Raw genomic sequence first — 13,278 nt, forward strand, 5'->3', positions numbered from 1 at the left:
GAAAGCAAACCTCATGACGGAGCCAACGGAGTAGCTGTGTGTTCCCATCGCCCTTAAAAGCCCCGTAAAGCAAGAACCCTAAGGTTAGGCGTCTCTAAAAGGTCTTTGTAATGCTGATGTTGAATTTGCCCAGTTCTTCACATATGTATACTCCAAATTTTATTTTTATTTACTCTTTCATCTACTCCGAAGTTTAGAAAATTAGCTCCTCCCCAAAGATGAGCACATTTTTCCAGTCGCATCCTAGAAAACATTTGGATTCTCTAGGGTACAGAAACATTCGTAAGTAACATTTCAAATATAAGTAAGTGAGCTTAACTTCACCCTTCCACGAACACAGACACATGTAAGAGTTATCTTCCCTCTGTTAGAAAAGAAACCACACATTTTTGCTTCATGTTGAGCAACTGGGCTCCTTGTGGCTGAGCTCTTCATCTCCGTGACCCCACTTGTCTTACCCTTAACACCCACGGGAGGTAGATTTCCCTCCGATGTTGACGCATCGTTGTTGAAATCACAGCTACTTTCATTATGTATACATTTTTCTTGACATTTGACTCATGCCTCTTTTTTTTTTTTTTTTTTGTGCTTTCTATGCTAGGATGACGTGCCACCTGATACCTCACAGAGCACAATGTCCCAGGTGGACTTTTTATTTGCTTTCTCTCAGTGCTTGGAGGGGACGTGATGCCACATTCGTATTCATTTTTGTGTATGGAACACACACACGTGCTCCTTACTCTTTGCGTCTTGTGTGACCTTGCACCTGTCCATGCATGTCACGTTGCTAAGGACCCTGTGAGGTGGTACCCTCAGGGACCCTCACCAGGCCAGGATGGTGAGCGAGGTAGAAGGAAGTGCGGTAACTTCTGCAGATCACACACTTACTCATCGGCAGAGCCAGGGTTCCTTTCCTGATGGCTTTTCTGAGCTGCCTCCCCCAGGGTCAGACGTTCAGAAGCAGGTGTCCGCGCGAGGGGTGTTTTCAGAGGACATTGTCGCAGAGACCTTGGTAAGTTAAGCCAGTCATGATGCTGTCCAGCTGCACCATCGCAGGATCTTTAGAGGCATGTCCTGCAGCGAACCATTCAACGTGGGAGTTCTCGAGACTCAGACTTGGGGTCTCCTTCCTTCCCTGTTCACACGAGGCAGAACGTCATTCTGCTGTGGTGCAGCCTCTAGGCCTGTGGCCTCCGTGTCACGTGGCAAGATGGCAGGACGACTGCTCATATGGATGGAGGGACTCAGGATATAGTTGAGGGCAAGTCTCTGCCTCAGTGAAGTGGGGGAACCCATCCTCCCACCGGCAGATGGAGCAGGAAGGAGGGCCACTGAAGTAGAAAGTCAGCACGCTCCATTCTGCCATTGCTCGTGTCTATATGTGGCAGGGGGCTTATAGACAATACAGGCCACGCCCGTTTCCCCAGATCCAGCTGCAATACCCTAGGTACAGCAGTTCTGGAGCCTGGACATCAGACTTACCATCAGGAAGAAACAGACAGCTCCCAGGTGAATCTTATGCTGTCGCCAGGGCCGAGGACCACTATTCTTGGAGGAGGTCTCAATTTGGCCCCTGGAAAGGAAGAGAACGAGCGGTTATTCCATCTTTTGCTCTTCTCCTGTGGCGTCGCTCCAGGTCACGTGGTTGGCTAATACGGGCAGGTGATGCGAGGAAGAAAGGGCATCATAGGGTTGTGTCTCGGTCACTGTGTCCTCAGTATCCTCTTGCCTTCTTTCTGTGTTGGTAGGACATTCTAGGGATGGGATCACGTGTCCTCTTGACGCTGGTGGTGTTCCTGCTGACTCAGTCCTGGATGTGGTGTGCTTACCTTGTGCACATCTGCTGTAATTCTCTTCCTGCTCAAGGGCCTCGCAGACCCTATGCATGACAGTGGCAGCAAGGGAAAGCAGAAATGCACCTTGCATGCAACCGATTTGTTCCTTTGTGTGTGCACCTTACTGTGCCTTTGGACTTCACTTGTAAAACTCAAGTGCAAGGATAAAACTGTTACAGATTTGAGGGCGGTGACAGTAGAACGTGAAACCACGTGTGGGGTCCTTCTGAGCCGGGGGCCCATCATGTGTGCCCTGCTCAGAAATACTCTTCTGGATACCCAGAGGTTGTCTTGCTAGCTGATCAGAGCAGGACACTGCAAGACCCACAAGGATGTAAATGAAGCCCCATTTCCCAGAGTTGGGAGAGCTGGGGAGGTCTCGGTTGATTGTGTGTTTAGTCCTCTTAGAAGCCAGCAGACCGCCCACTGCCTGCATCTTACCACTCTCCACATCACCTCCAGACCGAAGGCGGACTGTCCAGGCCAGACCACTGTCACCCGCTTGAGTCTACACACGCTGCCTCCGAAGGGCCGGTCTCTGTGGCCTCCCTGAGTCGTGACTGGATCTCCACATCCAGTCAAATGTTTAAAGATCGCGAAGAGGACAACAGAGATTAATATGATCGTTTTTGTCCCTTTCATCCCTTGCCTTCTTCGCCTTGACTCTAGAGGACTTAGGGATTTCACAGGTGGATGAATCAGGTCCTGTCCTGAGTGAAATTCAGGTGGCTGGAGTGTCGGTACTTGTTCAGACTGTTTCTCTGTATATTCTTATCTAAAATGTTCATTGGCGTTCCACATAGCCATTGCTTTATGGAGTCTGCTTTATGAGCTTTTTTTTTTTTTTTTTTAAGAGAAGAAAACTACATTTGAAAAATAAGCGTCAGGAGTTCCCATTGTGGCTCAGTGGTTAATGAACCTGATTAGTATCCATGAGGATGTAGATTTGATTCCTGGCCTTGCTCAGTGGGTTAAAGATCCAACGTTGCCTTGAGCTGTGGTGTAAGATACAGACATGGCTCGGATCCCGTGTGGCTGTGGCTGTGGCTGTGGCTGTGGCCGAAGCTGTAGCTCCGATTCAGCCCCTAGCCTGGGAACCTCCATGTGCCATAGGTACAGCCCTAAAAAGACTAAAATTAGCATAAGATAATTTCTTTATTAACTAGTATAGTTGTCTGTTAATTAGCTCTTATACTTACAACTATTGCTGATGCACCTTCCAGGTCTGAAAAGCAGCTTTTAAACTGTGTGTATTACACACACACACAGTCTAGGGGGAATAATTATTTCACAAAAGAAGTATGAGGTTTTTCTAGTCCTACAGTAATTTTTTTTTTTTTTTTTTGCCATTTTCTTGGCCCGCTCCCGTGGCATATGGAGGTTCCCAGGCTAGGGGTCGAATCGGAGCTGTAGCCGCCGGCCTATGCCAGAGCCACAGCAATGAGGGATTCAAGCTGCGTCTGTGACCTACACCACAGCTCACGGCAATGCCAGATCCTTAACCCACTGAGCGAGGCCATGGATCGAACCCGCCACCTCATGGTTCCTAGTCGGATTCATTAACCACTGAGCCATGATGGGAACTCCTACAGTAATTTTTTAAGACATAAAATGTTTTCTTAATTCAGAGGAAACACATTCTTCATAGAAAAAGTTAGAGAATACATTTTAGAGAAGCAAAATAGGGACTACCCATGTAAAATTAATGTGTATGATATCAGCCCCCTCCTATTTAATGTATAATTGACTTTGTACAGATTTCCGTCTCAAACGTAGTATAAAGCGTTATCTAAAAAGCCATCAGGAGTTCCTGTCGTGGCGCAGTGGTTAACGAATCCAACTAGGAACCATGAGGTTGCGGGTTCGGTCCCTGCCCTTGCTCAGTGGGTTAATGATCCGGCGTTGCCGTGAGCTGTGGTGTAGGTTGCAGATGCGGCTCGGATCCCGCGTTGCTGTGGCTCTGGCGTAGGCCGGTGGCTACAGCTCCGATTCAACCCCTAGCCTGAGAACCTCCATATGCCGCGGGAGCGGCCCAAGAAATAGCAACAACAACAACAAAAGACAAAAAAAAAAAAAAAAAAAAAAGCCATCAATGTCATATAACCTAACCAAATAACGGCCTAACTGCCGATGACTTGATTATACAGTCAGTGACATAACATTAAATGTAAACAAGACTCCTTTTTGCATATCTTGTTTTCATACGTCTTATCAACAGCGTAGACTTCTGAACATCATTTTAACACATAATTCCTGTTTGCGAATGAGGTCATTAGAACAGAAGTTATATTAGATATTGATATGTAATTATTTCCTAGGCTTTTTCACCACCTAGATGACAGCTTCCCGCCAGCTTTAACAACCATGCCGTCTGAATTTGTGTCTTAATAAATTGATAAATTACAACATGCCGTGGGTGTCCGTGCTGCACGTATTAAATCCACGAAGAGCAAGGCCGTCTGTAAAGGAATACGGCAGATTTTCTTAACATACTCATCAGAACTCATACTTTAACGGAACTGTTTTATTCAACACGGTCATGGTTTTATTTTTTTGCTCTTCAGGGCCGCCCCTGTGGCAGCTGGACGTTCCCAGTCCAGGGGTCAAATCCGAGCTGTAGTCGCCGGCCTAGACCCCAGCCACAGAGACTCGAGATGTGTCTGTGACCTACACCACAGCTCACAGCACTGACAACGCCGGATCTCAACCCATTGAGTGAGGTCAGGGATTGGACCCACGTCCTCATGGCTGCTAGTTGGATTTGTTTCCGCTGCGCCACCACGGGAACCCCCAGTTCAATACCGGCATGTTAAGAGCTTATTAACGGTCTCCGTAATCTGTAAGTGTCTTTACTCAGCAGTATCAAGTGGGGATACGCTACGCGGCCTGTTGCGTTTTCACAGGCCCTTGGATATGCTAATGAATGAGAAGGTAGGCCACTGTTTAATGAGAGAGAAACATAGCTGTGTAAGCCTTCTATGAAGGTGGTACCGGTGATACAAGAGCCTGCCCCACCCAATCAGTCCCCGGGTAAGAGCAGCATGACTGCTGAGCTGAATCCTGCACAGTGGGCTATCCGAGGATGGGTAAAGCATTTAAAATTGCACGAATCACATAGTAATTATAAGGATGCGATAGCTCTGTACGATGTCAGTGGTATCTCGGTTTATCATGGTGAGCATTTGATTTTTTTTTTGCCATTTCTTGGGCCACTCCCAAGGCATATGGAGGTTTCCAGGCTAGGGGTCTAATCGGAGCTGTAGACGCCAGCCTATCCCAGAGCCACAGCAACGCGGGATCCGAGCCTCAGCGTCTGCAACCTACACATCTCACCGCAACATGGGATCCTTAACCCACTAAGCAAGGCCAGGGATCAAACCTGCAACCTTATGGTTTCTAGTCAAATTCGTGAACCACTGAGCCACGATGGGAACTCCATGGTGAGCATTTGAAATGTAGAGAAGTAGTGAATCCTTGGCTTGGGTACCAGGAAGTAACTCGTTCTGAAGGTCCGTTTTACTTCAAGAACAAACTCACAGAAAAGGAGATGAGATTTGTGATGTGGGAGTGGGGGTGGGGCTGGGGGAGGCATGGATGAAGGCCGTGCAAAGGTTCACCCGTCCAGTTACACGATAAATAGGTGCTAGAGACGCAGTGTGCCACATGACAAAGCTACCGAACGCTGCTGTGTGTTACACGTGGGAGTTGTTAAGGAAGCACATCTGAAGCATTCTCATCACAAGGAAATGTATTCTTTTTTCTATTTCTTTAACGTTGTATACATCTAGATGAGACGATGGATGGTCGCTAACCATACTGTGGGCATCATTTCACGATATATATACATCGCATCATTATGTTCTTCATCTTAAACGTCGCACTATGTGTCAGTTGTATCTTAATAACACTGGGAAGAAAAGTACGTTAAGCAGGATTGTATCACCGTCCCCAAAAAGCCGGGAGCTCCTTTTTGGGGGATCCTCTTCCAGAGTTTAGGGTATTTGATTGACTGTCCCATAGAGGAGCACCTGGTAACTATTTGTAAATTAGGTTCTTTTTCTGTGCGTAGCTGCTAGGTGAGTCTCGGTGTGTCCGAATCATACCTACCTTCGAAGGGCTGCGGGATGGTACAGAAGGATGGCGTGCACTAGGTGCTCAATGAATGTTCACTGCCGATGGATGGCAAGAGGTCTGACGGGGATTGATGCACAACTGGAAAATTTGAGTTCTGGCCTAGAAGCAGACAGGTGTGCGTGCTGAGCCTGCTTTTCCCGTGGAGCTTGCTGATTCATTCTGTCTCTTCCAGGAGGTCTTCAGCAAGGTGAGGTTCCTCTGACCAAGAAGCCGGCTGCCTAGATGCGCTAAGCACAGCTCCCTCGCATATTCTGGGTGAGTACTTTGCCAAGCACTGTGTGTATTTGCATTTTAAAATTTAGATGCCTTTCTTTCGGTCAAATCAGTTTGATGTAACGTTGCCCTGTGTGCATATGTATTGATATATGTACATGCATGCACACACTCATGGACTGGAACTCAAAGTGACATGGCTTCAGGTAAGTCAGCATTTGTTTTTTCCGGTTTATGCAGACTGGCTGGTTCAAATCCAGGGTCGATCACTTATAGCTGTGTGTCCTTGGGAAGGTTTCATTACTTCTTTGTTCCTTAATTTATACATTGTGGACAATGATTACACCTAAATGATATAATGTGCATGAGGCTGAGTTAATACATGTAAGGAGCCTAAAATTCTGTTTGTCACATTACAAGAACTCTTTAACTATTGCATTGTTATTATCCTAAACTGTCACAGTATTAACATTAAAACATGTAATTTACCAGATCAAATAATCTATAAAATACTTGTCAGTGTGAACAAAAGAATAGTGATTATGCTTAAAATTTAAAATGTTTCTGAAGCCAAATGAGTTAATCCATGCTGAGTATAGAATGCCTTTTATCACATAATAACTATTTTATTGTTATCATCCTTAACCATGATTTTATATATATATATATATATATTTTTTTTTTTTTTTTGCTTTTGAGCAGCATACGGAGGTTTCCAGGCTAGGGTGTGGAATCAGAGCTATAGCTGCTGGCCTATACCACAGCCACAGCAACGCCAGATCCACAGCTCATGGCAATGCCAGATCCTTAACCCACTGAGTGAGGCCAGGGATCGAACCCGCATCCTTATGGATCCTAGTCAGTTTTGTTAAACCACTGAGCCACGAGGGGAACTCCAACCATGATAATATTAATATTAGGAGTTAATGTTGTGGCTCAGTGGGTTAAGGACTAGACGTTGTCTCTGTGAGGATGAGAATTTGATCCCTGGCCATACTCAGTGGGTTAAGGATCTGGTGTTGCCACAGCTGTGGTATAGGTTGCAGATGTGGCTTGGATCTGGTTTTGCCATAGCTGTGGTGTAGGCCATAGTTGCAGCGCTCATTTGACCCCTGGCTCAGGAACTTCCATGTGCTGCAGGTGTAACTATGAAAAGAAAAAAGAAAAAAATTAATATTAAGAACATTTAGATTAGTAGATCCAACTTTTTAAGTATTTTAGTATTTTAAAATAGTTTGCTATTTAGCTTTTGATTGTTTTTAGTGTTTTCAATATGTTGAAGATGTGAATTACTAAAATGAGGATGAAATTAAATGGTTAAAGTGGAAATGCAGTAATTTGGCTAGCTCTTCTCTCTAGATGAAAAATATATCCTGAAGAAATTCAATTCCTTGGAACCAAATACATTTTAAAATTCTAATTCATTTTTCTTGCAATTTATAGATCTAGCATTATTAAAATATTCATATCGTTGAGCTAATGAGGCATAACAAATTTAATTTGCAAAACAAAGATGACAGGAATAGAACATGATCCATAATCACTTTTTTCTAAGCCTCATGTTGTAGGCACTTCATCAGAAAGAGAGAGAAATCAGACGTATTTTATAACTCCGTAGAACTTTGCAGATAAACTCTTGGAAAATTGTGGAATAATAGAATTTTGGAACAGAACGTTTTGTATCGTTTTCACTGTTTCTCATTTGAGTAGGGTGCAACCCCACTGTGCTTGTCAGGGTTGTTTGACACGTGTGGGGAGTGCATTGTGTTGTTTGTCACCAGGAAGTCTTCATTCCACAGTGTCATCTGATTCCGTGAAGGGGGAACAGAAGAGGGGTGGGTAGAGAGAGCCACGGATCGCCTTGCTGGTCCATGGCCAGCTCCAGTGCAGAGATGGCCATGGCGGATCCATGTGGTGGGCAGAAATGGCCAGACACTCCTATGATGACCATACTCCACTGCTGGCTGGAGCTTCCCGACAAGGGGAGGGGGGCTCCCTTTCAACCTGGGAGCCCATCCCAGGGGGCTGCCCGCTAGGTGTCCTCCTCATACCTGATACATAGGCTCTTCCTCAGAGGTGGCTGCGAGTAGCCCATCTCCAACTCTGCAGCCCATCTCCAACTTGGTTCCTAAATCCAGCTGAGCATCCATCTAGAGGCTGTTTGCCATGGATACCACAGATGGCCAGAGTTCAGCACTGGTACACGGCTGGACCATCTGAGTTCGTAGCATCTCTTACGGGGAGATTATTCTCCTTTCCTTCTGATTTTTCGGGGGAGTGTGCAGAAGGAGGTCGGCAAGGAGCTCAGGGGGTTTTGCTGTGATAAAGCTTGTCTGTTTGAAGGGCCATTTAACTCTGCCTAAAGCAGGGGTTCTTGTTTTCAGTTCTAGTAGTAGGGGTGGTGGTAATTACAGCAGGAGGGGGAGAGGAAGAGACGTAGCAATAGTATTAATAGGAATAATAATCATAGCTAATGCTTCATGGACACGGTGATAAGGTCTGCCGTGTAAAATCTTATGCACTACTTACAAGAACACTACAGAGCAAGTATTGGTATTATTTTCATTTCAGAGATAATATATGCAGAGGTTAAATAGACTGATACATGAAAGAAGTGGAATTTCAGACCCATGTGCTAGGATTCCCCAAGCACCTGTTGCTGTTCGCTACCATTTCAAATCTAGATGTGGGTTTGATTATTCCACGTGCTTATTGCATAATGTGCCTCGTACCTATGTATTTAATTATTGTTAGGCCTCCATTTGCTCACCTGTAGAAAGTCAAGAATAACAAGAACCAACCTGACTTTGTCATGGCGTTAATGTGAGAAAAAAAAAGGATGATGTTGAGAAAGGGCTCTATGAAATGTAAACTCTTCATCGGTAATGTTGGTTATTATCGTACTGGTATGAAATAGTCTGCGTTCTGGAAAGGAGAGTGCCATGCCTTTATGCAAGTCTGACCGTAGCAGGGCTGGGAGATTCATTCTCAGGAATTACTATGATCGCAGAAATTTGAGAGCTGGAAAGGCTCTGGAGATGATCCCGTTCGGTGGTTCTCAACGCAGCTACCTGTTTATTTCTTTTGGGGGGAGCTTTTCAACATTGTGGATGCCCAGGAGTCAGTCCATTTCCAGAGATCCTGTTTCACTGGTCTGGAGGAGGGCGTAGACATCTCAGTGTATGTACATGAAAACACATGTGCATTTGTCCATGTAAAGTGTACATACACATGCGCGTGTGTGTATGTGCTTGTGTGTGTGTGTGCGCACGCATGCATGTGTGTATGCTCCAAGGTGATTCTGATGTGTAGTCAGGAGGCACACATGACCAAATAAACCAACCGGCTTCTTTCTGATAACTGGGATGCTCATTGCTTTGCCCAGGACGGTGACAGCCAACCTCTGCTGCCCAGGGTCCCAGCTGATAAGCCCACCCCCTTCCCCTCTTGTGTGTCGTGGTCTGGATGATAAATTATCCCTTCCTCTGCTGATGAGGAACTGAGGCATTGGGAGGCTCTTTTCCTTCCGAAAGAAACTGCATAGAGCGTCCACCTTGGGCTTTCAGGGGTTCCCTTGGGAGTCATGTGGAACATGTGCCTCCTCCTTCAAGAGAGAATTTCTTCATTTTGCTAGGATCATAACACCTTTTTTCTTTTTCTTTTTCTTTGGGTTTTTTGTCTTTTTAGGGCCGCATCCGCAGCATATGGAAATTCCCAGGTTAGGGGTCGATTCGCAGCTGTTGCTACTGGCCTACACCGCAGCCATAGCAACACAGGATCCGAGCCACATCTGTGACCTACACCTCATCACATGGCAACACGGATCCTTAATCCACTGAGCGAGGCCAGGGATCAAACCCACATCCTCAGGAATACTAGTCAGGTTCATTACGGCTGAGCCACGACGGGAACTCCAAGAGCTCTTCAGTAGAGAACTCCACTGTGTTGCCACGTAACCCACCTGAGTTTTGCGATCCCGAGATCTCCCATCTCACCTGAATCATGGATGCCAACCACCTTTCAGCACTGTTTCAGTTGCTGCAGGCACCTTCTCTGGAATGCCAGCCATTGCAATTGAGGAAATGACATTCGGAAAACAGATGACCCGCTTATCAACCTTCAGAACTTATTCTCCGAACACCATGCAGGGCAGTGTGGCCCTTGCTGGACAGGACATCGCTGATGACAACGTCTGTGAGACCTCTGCCCAACAGAACATTTGACGTCGACCGAGAGATCTGACCTGTCACTGCTTGGACAGCCGCTGCTGCCAACGTCGGTGGAGACTTTCTCGGCCAGTGTCAAATCTGATTTTGGCATTGAGGTCGGCGTAACTCAGCATAAACATGCCCCTGAAGAATTAGGACACTTCTCAGGTAGTCGTCTGCCTTTTGGGGGTACACAGGAAGTCTGTATTCAGTACCCATGGGATGCTGTGGCTGTGACACGTGTTTTCTGTGACAGTCATTTGCATTTCTCCTCATCATTGGGTGTACCGTTCCGCTGACTCAATCAGAAGTGCCCATCTCGGAAGATGAAACACTTCCATTGAAGGACATCAGAGGGGAATAAAGGACAGTGGACGTTCCTGTCCCCCCGCATTAATGGCTTCACCGCCTCGGGGGATCCAGGGGATGTATGACACCCCAAAGTTGCAGTGTTGTCCAGGAGACTGCAGTCCTCACGGTTTTATTTGCCACACATCGTGGGTGAAAGAGACGGATTTGACCTTCTTTTGCAAGGTTCAGGAAAACCCTTTGCAAAATATGCTGATGCTTTTCTTTGATTGCAGAATTGCATTAGTCTCACTGCTGATGGTAGAAATGTATTGGGCTGGTCCACATGGCTCCTCAGCACACCGTGGGCTCCTGTTACTCAAAAAAAAAAAAGTGTAGGGAGTTTCCTGGTGGCCTCGTGGTTGGTGACGTGGCATTGTCACTGCTGTGGTTTGGGTTCCATCTCTGGCCTGGGACCTTCTACGTGCCTCGGTGCAGTGAAAAGAAAAAAAAAAAAAGAAAGAAAAGGAAAGTGTAATTCCTATGATTAGGATTGAGAGTCCAGGAAAATTTTACTCTTGTCATTACCTGATTTGAAAAAGAAAGGTCTGGATTTCCCCAGACATTGTTTGAGCAAAGTTGACAAACAAAAGCGTCATTCAGGTTTCTTTCCTGATTCTTCCGAGACAAGCGGGGTGTCCCATCTCTGTGTTCTTAGTGCTCTCTGCACACCCCTTTATCAGGACCCCGGGCCTACTGCACTGGAATTCATTGTCTGCAAGTCTTTCTCTGGTTCCGGACCGGAGAGCGGAAACCACGTCATACTTCTGTTTGCACCCCCAGCACTTAGCAAAGAAAGGGAAATATACTGGCTGTAAAAGCCCCTTGAGCGGATTACTGACTGGCCACAGAATTGGAAAGAAGCTTGAGTACCCAGTCAGGAATCGTGTGCTTGGCGAGGACACCGTCAGCGAGCTCTGATGCTTAGGCTGAGATGCAGACACGAAGTGAAGCAGCATGGAAACCAGGCATTTCCTCTGGATAAGGAGTGTAAACTCTTTTCAGTATTTGGAGCGAATCGACTCCTGATTCTAGCAGCCTGGTAGAAGGAGGGAGGTAGGGAGAGCTTATCAAACAGCTGGTTGGGCTCACATGAATCTATATGCGGTTTTCTGTTTGTTGGTGTGTGTGTGTGTGTGTGTGCTGTGCCTGCAGCCTGTGGAAGTTTCCGGACCAGGCATCTAACCTGCGCCACAGCAGTGACAATGCTGGATCCTTAACCTCTAGGCCACCAGGGAACCCCTGAATCAGTATGTTTTGATGCCTCTACTGCAGATGCTCAACCAGAGGCACTGATCAGGGCCCACTTGGAGTTAATGTGGTCACTGCGGAATGCCTTTCAAAATGGGAATGCCCCAGGCTTCATGGATACACTTTCGGGAATAGTGTGTTTATGGGATCACCCAAGGATGACCTGATGCAAAGATTTTAAGAAGTCCTGGAAAATTCTGGCTTGTTACCTGGGAGAAAATCACCATGTACATAAAAATGAAAGTAATTGCTAAGTCCCCTGTCACCTGCTTTCCAAAGAGGCAGGCCACTTGTCACCCTCAAAATGAGAGTGCTCTGAGCCTTCTTAAGTCCATTATACTTTCTACACCTCCCTTTCTTCCTTCCTTCCTTCCTTCCCTCCCTCCCTTCCTTCCTTTCTTCCTTCCCTCCTTCCTTCCTTCCCTCCTTCCCTCTTTCCTTCCTTCCCTCTTTTGCTCTTTCTTTGGCTCTTTTTTTACGGCTGCACCTCCCGCTTGCAGAGGTTCCTTGGCCAGGGATTGAACCTGTGCTACACCTGCAACTGAAGCCACTGCAGTGACAACACTGGATCCATAACCTTCTGACCCACCAGGGAACCGCTCCCCACGTATTTCTGACATGAAACTCTCCGTTTCTGAGCCAATGCATCACCTACATGGTGAAGAAAAAGAGCAGCATCTGGAGTTGGACTCTTGAACAGGAAGCTGACTTTTGTAATATGAAGCAGCTACTGATTTCTCTGTGTGCATTCAGAGGAGCATAAACCACCTGGCTGAGTTGAGTTGTGTCTATCCATAAAACTCCAGATGGCCCCAAGACACCCGCTATGCTTACTAATCAAAAGCACTGTCATCCACGTACTGGCTTAATACACAGATTGACAAATGCACGCAGTTATCGTGGGACTAGGGAAGGTTTATCACCATGCCAGCTCCCACGCCTTTACAATTCGTAATGTTTACAGACCACTTTGGGGATTTTTCTCCAAGAATAAATCAGTCCCTTTAATCTTGTTATCATCGATGCATCGCCGAGGTATTTTGCTCTGTGCTTCTACCTGTTTACAAGATGAATGCAACTCTTCTTTTCGGATCTCAAACCAGCATATGATGCAAGAACCAACTTGCAACTTGAGACTCCTGGAAATCCCATCACACAGCCACCAGTGTTTTCAGTAAATGAATAGGAATTTGGAACTATGTTGCTGTCACCAAACCAGATCTTAGAGAAAAATTTCCCTGCCATTGGCCCTTGGCGGTGTTGGTGTTGACCGCTGAACCTGGCCTTGC

At 46.3% G+C, this 13,278-nt stretch overlaps 1 long non-coding RNA gene across 1 annotated transcript in view; it reads left to right on the forward strand.

The window, feature by feature from the left end:
* LOC102166211 overlaps positions 1 to 13,278 on the forward strand; it is a 597,641-nt gene that overhangs the window by 9,319 nt on the left and 575,044 nt on the right. The window contains exon 2 of the long non-coding RNA XR_002340800.1: positions 6,142 to 6,224. This is a non-coding gene — a long non-coding RNA (uncharacterized LOC102166211). The remainder of the gene's footprint in view (positions 1 to 6,141; positions 6,225 to 13,278) is intronic.

This window comes from Sus scrofa, chromosome X (assembly GCF_000003025.6).
Source record: "Sus scrofa isolate TJ Tabasco breed Duroc chromosome X, Sscrofa11.1, whole genome shotgun sequence".
Classification (NCBI taxonomy): domain Eukaryota; kingdom Metazoa; phylum Chordata; class Mammalia; order Artiodactyla; family Suidae; genus Sus; species Sus scrofa.